This window comes from Rattus norvegicus, chromosome 4 (assembly GCF_021556685.1).
Source record: "Rattus norvegicus strain SHRSP/BbbUtx chromosome 4, alternate assembly SHRSP_T2T, whole genome shotgun sequence".
NCBI lineage: Eukaryota > Metazoa > Chordata > Mammalia > Rodentia > Muridae > Rattus > Rattus norvegicus.
In genome coordinates this window covers 63,849,163-63,857,213 of record NC_141537.1, presented here as the reverse complement: position 1 = coordinate 63,857,213, position 8,051 = coordinate 63,849,163, and the positions used below count along the sequence as shown (strand labels likewise).

Here is an 8,051-nt window from a genome sequence, read left to right as displayed (position 1 = left end):
AGAGAAGACAGTTGGTGACAGTTGAGCCAGTAGAACCTGAGGAAGGGGGAGGGAATTAAAGAGTTGAGTGGAGAGAGAGTTGGGAGAGGAGTAAGGAAGATAGGTGGAAAAGGGACTGTTGAGCAGACGATGGGGAACTGAGAAAAGTTAGAGGAATCAGGGGAGGAGAAAGAGAAGAAGCGAGGAGAGAGTCGTCGTGGCAGAAGAAGAAGCTGGAGACTTGACAAATAAAAGGTGCAAGGGATGAGAGATTTGGGAGCTAGGAATAGGACAGTGTAGGGTGGATCTGCCAAATCTAGACGCTGGATTATTTTCACATTAATTGAGTTGTGTTTTCTTTGTACGGGCCGATTCGGGTTGGAGAGGAAACGGCAACAGCCTTCCTCGTCTCCTGTTCATTTCCTGTAGTCTGGGTAAACCTTCTGCTTTTCCCTCTACTTTCCGTGAGACACATTCCTGAAAAGAAAATTATACGAATTCTAGGTTTATAAATATAAAAATTAAAAAATAAACCCCAAAAGGCCACAGACCCAGGGCTAAGCCCTGCAGCCAAGACTAGCAGGCCATAAAGATAAAGGAGCACAGGAAACACTGTTCAGGCAGGACTGAAAAGCCATAAAAAAAAGGAATGCAGGAACCAGCCTGAGTTAATGGGACTGATTCATGGGACGTCTGGCAGGAAGACATCCCCCCCCAGCTCACTCAGGGCCATCCTCCAGACCCTGATAAGCCCCTACTTGTGCTTTTCAGCCATTGTGTCCTACAGAGAGCATTCCAAGAAACCGGACAGCCCAAGCCTAACCAGAGGTGTTTCAAATACAAATGCTCCATCAGTTTTGACAAACGTTTAAAAATAATGAGGACCTGAAGACCCTACCCTTCTCCTGATTTAGTAGCTCTGTTCCAGGAACCAGGGGGCCATAAAACCTTCTGGCGTCCCCTTATCTCCTGGAGCCATAAAACAATCCTGTAACTTGTGGTGCATTCCCCTTTGACATCCCCCATCCCCTGGTGCTCACAGCCTCTGCCTTTAAATACTCTTTTTCCCAGCCTCTCGGGGTCGACACCTCTGTCTCCTGCGTGGGATATGTGTCGGCCCGGAGATCTCTGTAATAGGTCTCCGTAATAAACCTCGCCTTTGCTTATTATATCCAAAATGGTCTCTCTGTGTCTGGGGTCCGCGATTTCCCAAGACTTGAGTAAGGGTCTCTCTGCGTGGGATCTTTCATATTTATGGGGGCTCGTCCGGGATCTGCGCGACTACCCCAGACTCCGAAGACCCCTTGGAGGTGAGTTGGATGTTTGTCTGAGTGTTTCTGTGTGAGCGGCGCCGCAATTGTCAGTCTGTGTCTGTCTCTGTTTTGGTTCCGCCGTGTGTGTATATATGTGTGTCTTAGTACTGGTCAGTGTTAAGAGGGCAGATGGGTATTCCTGCCCTGTGGTAAGAGGGCAGATGGGTATTCCTGCCTTGTGCTGAGAGGGTGGATGTGTATTCCTGCCCTGTGGTAAGAGGGTGGATGTGTATTCCTGCCCTGTAGGAGAGTGGATGTGTATCCCCACTCAGTGCAGCTGCCTTTGTGGTCCGTGAGGACCCCCTGGCTGCGGAAGGGGGGACGCCCCGGGCCCGCAAGGCTGCAGCCCCTGGAAGACGTTCCACGGGCGGAGAACAGTCGGGAGAGCCCGGCTATGGACAGTCAGGAGGACCTGACTCTGGTTTTCTGGAACAAAGGAGATGGAATGCTCCTTTTACCTAGGCGGGAGTGGACGAGGAATCCCACTCCGTCAGAGGTCGAGTTCGGCTGCCTATTTAAATATAGGCACGGACAAGTGTGCTTAGTCGTTAGGACAAGAGGACACTCTGGAATCCTGTTGGGAGGTGGAATCAGATGGTCCATCTCATCCCAAAAGCAGCTAAGGTTAAGCTGCAGTTTGGGCCACGTACTGAAGGTACCAGGCATCTGTGAAAGTTGGTTATAAGATGCTTTGTCTTGATATTGTTTGTCTGGCTTGTTTTCTGTGGTATTGTCGAGTGTCTTTTTGGCTTTTGTTTCGTTTTTGAATTTTGGACTGACGACTGTGTTTGAATTTTGGACTGACGACTGTGTTTGAATTTTGGACTGACGACTGTGTTTGAATTTTGGACTGACGACTGTGTTTGAATCTTGGACTGACGACTGTGTTTGAAATCATGAAACTGTTTGCTTTGTTCGTCAAAGAGTTTTACTTGGTCCTCTTGGTGCTTAAGTTAAAAGTTAAAAATAATTTGCTTGAGAGAAATTGTTTTCTGCCAGGGAGTTTTGTCTTTCTCTCTTGAGCCTCCTCCCCAAGGAGAGAGACCCCTCCCTTTACTCCCTTTGACCAACCTAGCTGCTGTTAACAGTTGTGTAAACAGACATTAACAAAAGCCTTGAGGAAGAAACCGCTCATAAATAAAAAAGTTCCCCAGATTAGGCCTCCGGTATGAAACAAGTATAGTGAGTAAAAAACTTAATTTTATGGACCCCGCTCTAGTGGCGGTGTGTTGGTTGATAGCCAACGTTAAGTTTTTAAAACATAGTGTTTTATCTGTGCTTGTGCTCGCAACACACAGTAGGGGGGAGCGAAATTAGCTGCGGAGCTGCTACAGCGAGCATGGGGACTTCTCAAGTCTCACCCAATTTTTCTGGCTCTTCAGGAGCTGTTTAAAAGAAAAAGGTTTAGGATAAAAAGAAACACTACAAAGAGATTTCTTAGTGAATTGCTACACCTTGGTTTGCGATCTCTGGGAATCTCACGGTGGACAGCTGAGATAAGCTGAAAAAGGATTTAAATTTTGCTTGGGAGCAAGGAATCTTAAAGGCGGAGTTTCAGCCGGTATGACACTTAGTGCGTAGCTGCCTAAAAGATCAGAAATGCTGTCAACAGGATATAAAAAAGGGACAGGCTGTGTTAGAAATGCTACAGGAAGAATGATCTAAAAAGGCTGAGAGTGAGGTGGGGGAAGACTCTAAAGAAAACAAAAACAAGAAAAGAATTTCTGCTTTTAGTGGCCAGACCTTCAACTCTTGCTCACAGAAAGAGAGTGCTCATTAGGAGAAGTTCTTTAAGGAGCCTGCCTTATCTGCTGGCCCTATTCCAAGAGAGGAGTCAGTCTCCAGCATTAAATTACTTTTCTCACTGGTCATCATTAGCATGGAGAATGCCTTTGATCCTATCCCCACAGCAGCCAGTTCCTGCCCCTATGGTCGAAATGTCCCAGGTTGGGGGGCAGAGAAGCCCCTAAAATAGTTTCAAAGAATCTACAACAAACTGTAAAGAACTTTGTTTTGTTTTGCCAGTCAAGATTTAAAATTCAGGCTTTGGCTGTGGCCAAGGTCAGGATTAATGTTTTCTTTTCCATGGGCCTTTAGCCCACTGAGAAAGTTTGGTAAAGGGCTGCTACTGAGGTCCTGAAAGCCCCAAGTGAACTGGTTACAATTCTTTTGTCAGTGCTTAGAATCTAACACCCAGGTTCTAACGTCTCTCCATCCTTTTGTTATTAGTTGTTACTGGAAGCCCAGTGCCATTTAGAGGATGGGTCTCTTGAGCGATAAAGCCACTGAGCTGACACTAAAGGAAGGTACTCCTTAAGGGAAAATCTAAGTCCAGAGAGACAACCTGTAACAGATAGACTGCCCCTCTGCTCACTTCTCTGTTTCACAGACACAAGGTCTTTTTGTCCAAGAAAGCCTCCTGGCTTAGCTGTGTGACTAAATGCTATTTGCCCTCTTCAGTGGACCTCTATTCTCAAGATTCCCTTGTTTTCTCACCATCCCATTTGAGATGCTTGTTAGTAACTGTTACAGGTCTTCTTTACCACCGAGGAAAGACAGAATCCTACTAGAGGCCAGAAAAAGTGTTCCAGAGATGGATGGAAGGCCCTCACTTCTGCCTGCTCTCTTCAGACGCCTAAAGGTAGGGAGTGCTCCAGGTCTGCTGCCAGGCTCCAAGGGTGGGTCTCTGAGGGGCTAAAAAATGCCCCACCAATCTGGCTAAGATAAAAAAAGGATAAAGAAAATGTTACAGAAATTTAAAGGGTTAAGTTAAGTTGCTGAGAGTTAATATAAGTTACAGAGAAAATAAGGTTAAAAAAGAAAGAGGTAAAAAGAACAGAAAGCTAGAGAAGAAAAGAGACAAAAAGAAGAGGAAGTTAGAGAGCTAAAGAGAGATAAAAGACGAGAGAGGAACATATACTGGCCACAGTAGTTAGGGAACCTAGGAAGATAGTACCTGGCAACAGAAGAGAATTCCTGGCTAAAGATCAGTGTGCCTAATACAAAGAAAAAGGACACTGGGTCAGGGACTGCCCAAGAAAGAACAAGAGGGGCCACTGGAGAGCTTCTTGGTCCTAGAGTGCTGGACAGGGACCCAATGCTCTGTGCTCCTATGCTCCAGTGGGCCAGTATCCAAAGACCTTTGGTACAGGGGCCTACTGACAACAAACAATACTTATGGACTGCCCGAAGAACAGTGGACCTTGGCGTGGGCCGGGTAACCCACCCACTAATTCATGGTCATCCCTGACTGCCCCTATCCCTTGCTCATGAGAAAATTGCTCTCCAAATTGGCTTGCGTGGGCTGAAATGGCTGGATGAGGCCATGTGTATACATATCTATAGACTGTATATGTGGAGCTTAAGACCTGTCTCAGTACACCAGTAACTGATGCTGGGAGATGAATGAGTTAGTGCTTTTCTGCTTGGAACACACCGTTCCTGCCAGCCGGGCACTGACAATTATCACCCAATCCAGGACTTAAACTGTGATAGAGTGGCTGATAGAGTGTCCCAAAAGATGGGACCACTAGTCAGCTGCCATGGACTAGATTCTCCACCAGTTGGGGACAATCTGGTCACCTTGCTGCCCAATCCGGACCTGGAGCCACCACAGCACGAGTGTCAAACACTGACAGAAGCCCATGGGTGGAGGAAAGACCTCTGTGACTGGCTGATTGACCCCTGCTGAAAGCCGAGGAGCTTGTCCACAGACGGGAACAGTTCTCTTCACGAATAAAGGTCAGAGACAAGTGGGTGCTGCCATGGTAGACAACACAATGTCAACTAGAATGGCTGAACCCCAACCCCCCAGCACATCAGCGCCACAGATGCCTTTGCCATCTCTTAGATGCCCTGATGAAGCCAACAACTGTGAGTACTATTCATTGCTCAGGATATCAGGAGGAAAGAGATTCAGTGACATGGGACAGTAACAAAACAGATAAAGTGGCTCGAGAAATGGCTATACAGGAGCCTATCCTGGTTACAGGCCTACAAGAGACAGCCACTGGGAACTGGGATTAGACTAAGGGATGGCCTCACTTAGAATGTACAACAGAAGAAAAGGCCCAAGTTGTTTAAAAGATAAAAAGACAATGACACACTTGGGGAGAAAGCTGTACCCCCCCCCCCCAAAGAACAAACAAAAGACTCACTTTGCCAAATTAAGAAATGGACTCATTTAGGAGATAAGAAGTTTGTCCAAATAGTTAAAATATATGTAATAGACTTTAAGATTTTAGCCAAGAGAGACAGTAAAAAGTATAAGATATGTCAGTAAGTGAATGCTTAACAAACAAACAAGACAAAGAGACCTAGAGAGTTTAATAAAAAGTCAAAGTGAACTTCACTGAGATAAAACCAGAAAAAATATAATCACAAGTATCTCCTAGTGCTTGTAGATACTTTTTCAGGAATAGATAGAAGCTTTCCTCACCAAACGAGAGACGGCCTCTACAATCATCAAGAAGATACTGGAAGAAATCTTCCCCAGGTCTGGAATGCCCAAGGTAATCTGGTCAGACAACGGCCCTACTTTCGCCGCCAAGGTAAGCCAGGGTGTGGCCAAGTATTTAGAGGTCGATTAGAAATCACATTGTATTTACAGACCTCAAAGCTCAGGACACGTAGAGTAAATAAATAGAACTCTAAAAGAGACCCTGACCAAATTGACCATGGAGACTGGCACAGACTGGGTGACACTCCTTCCCTCTTGCTCTCTTCAGAGCAAGAAATACCCCTTCCAGACTCAGCTTTACCCCCTTTGAGATCTTATATGGGGCCTAAGCTCCCCTGACTGTATTAGATGATGTTACTGAACCAACATGTCATAGTGCCATAGTAATAATGATTTGTGTGCCAGGCTAAAAGACCTACAGGTGATACAGAAAGAAATCTGCTCACAGCTGACAGCAGCCTATGCCCCGGAGACCCCTGAGACATCCCATCAGTTCCAGGTCGGAAGCAGCTACACTGAGCCCAGACACTCGAGCCTCGCTGGAAAGGACCGTACCTGGTGCTGCTGACCACCCTGACAGCCGTCAATTCTCAGCCCTCACCAGCCGTGTACTAGCTGTTAGGGCTGAGAGCTGGGACCTAGAGGGAAATTCAGTCATGTTTGTCCTGGGTTCTATCAAGATAGGTGTGGGATAGGCTTGATTTCTATTACAAATGATGTAACATTACATATGTTAATACTCCTAACACTTCTTGGGACTGTGCCTCAGGGATCACAACCTATATAAGTTTAGAAGTTCTGAAAGACAGTCATGACCTTGGTATATAGGTTTAGATAGTGTCCAGATAAAATCCTGATGCTAAAGACTTTTTAGCTGACCTCCAAGAATACCTAACCTCCCTCTCAGAGGTAGTCCTTCAAAATAAGAAAAGATTAGACCTGATATTCCTTAAAGAAGGAGTCTGTGTGCTACACTGAAAGAATGTTGCTTCTATACAGACCATTCAGGAGTAATTAAAGACTCCATAAATAAACTTAGAGAAAGGTTAGACAAAAGACAGACAGAAAAACACATCAGAGATGGTTCGAGAGCTAGTTTAGTAGATCTCCCTAGATGACTACCCTACTCTCTGCTACAGCTGGGCCATTATTAATAATTTTCTTGGTTTTAGTTTTTGGCTCCTGCGTGACAAACAGGTTAATTGCTTTTGTTAAAAATTGAGTGGGTGCTATGCGGTTGATGGTTGTGAGACAACAGTACCAGTCAGTTAGGACAACTGGTGAGACCAAATAAGACTTGATATCAAAATTCTAAGATTAGAATTATTTAATAGGAGAAGACGGGAATGAAAAGAAAATTATACGAATTCTAGGTTTATAAATATAAAAATTAAAAAATAAACCCCAAAAGGCCACAGACCCAGGGCTAAGCCCTGCAGCCAAGACTAGCAGGCCATAAAGATAAAGGAGCACAGGAAACACTGTTCAGGCAGGACTGACAAGCCATAAAAAAAAGGAATGCAGGAACCAGCCTGAGTTAATGGGACTGATTCATGGGACGTCTGGCAGGAAGACATCCCCCCCCAGCTCACTCAGGGCCATCCTCCAGACCCTGATAAGCCCCTACTTGTGCTTTTCAGCCATTGTGTCCTACAGAGAGCATTCCAAGAAACCGGACAGCCCAAGCCTAACCAGAGGTGTTTCAAATACAAATGCTCCATCAGTTTTGACAAACGTTTAAAAATAATGAGGACCTGAAGACCCTACCCTTCTCCTGATTTAGTAGCTCTGTTCCAGGAACCAGGGGGCCATAAAACCTTCTGGCGTCCCCTTATCTCCTGGAGCCATAAAACAATCCTGTAACTTGTGGTGCATTCCCCTTTGACATCCCCCATCCCCTGGTGCTCACAGCCTCTGCCTTTAAATACTCTTTTTCCCAGCCTCTCGGGGTCGACACCTCTGTCTCCTGCGTGGGATATGTGTCGGCCCGGAGATCTCTGTAATAGGTCTCCGTAATAAACCTCGCCTTTGCTTATTATATCCAAAATGGTCTCTCTGTGTCTGGGGTCCGCGATTTCCCAAGACTTGAGTAAGGGTCTCTCTGCGTGGGATCTTTCAATTCCAAGCCAGGGGCTGTCTCATTTCAGCATGGAAATAATTTTTTTTTCTTTTTGTAAGTAAAATTGAAGGTATTTGTTGAACGAAGAAGAGGCGTGACTGTCTTTGCCAGGTAATGTGTACTTTGGAAACTGTTCTGCTACGTTTCTGGCTGCTGATTTTTAGAGCTGAAAAAAATGACA

The 8,051-nt window shown here is 45.5% G+C and overlaps 1 long non-coding RNA gene across 2 annotated transcripts; it reads left to right on the top strand.

The window, feature by feature from the left end:
- Positions 1-755: 755 nt before the first annotated feature.
- Positions 756-7,789, top strand: LOC148006256 (uncharacterized). 2 transcript variants are annotated; one of them, XR_015686455.1, is made up of 2 exons: positions 756-1,289; positions 6,157-7,789. It is a non-coding gene; the product is annotated as an uncharacterized LOC148006256 (long non-coding RNA). The 2 variants fall into 2 exon arrangements; XR_015686456.1 differs by lacking the exon at positions 756-1,289 and adding an exon at positions 4,443-5,842.
- The last annotated feature ends 262 nt before the right edge of the window (positions 7,790-8,051 follow it).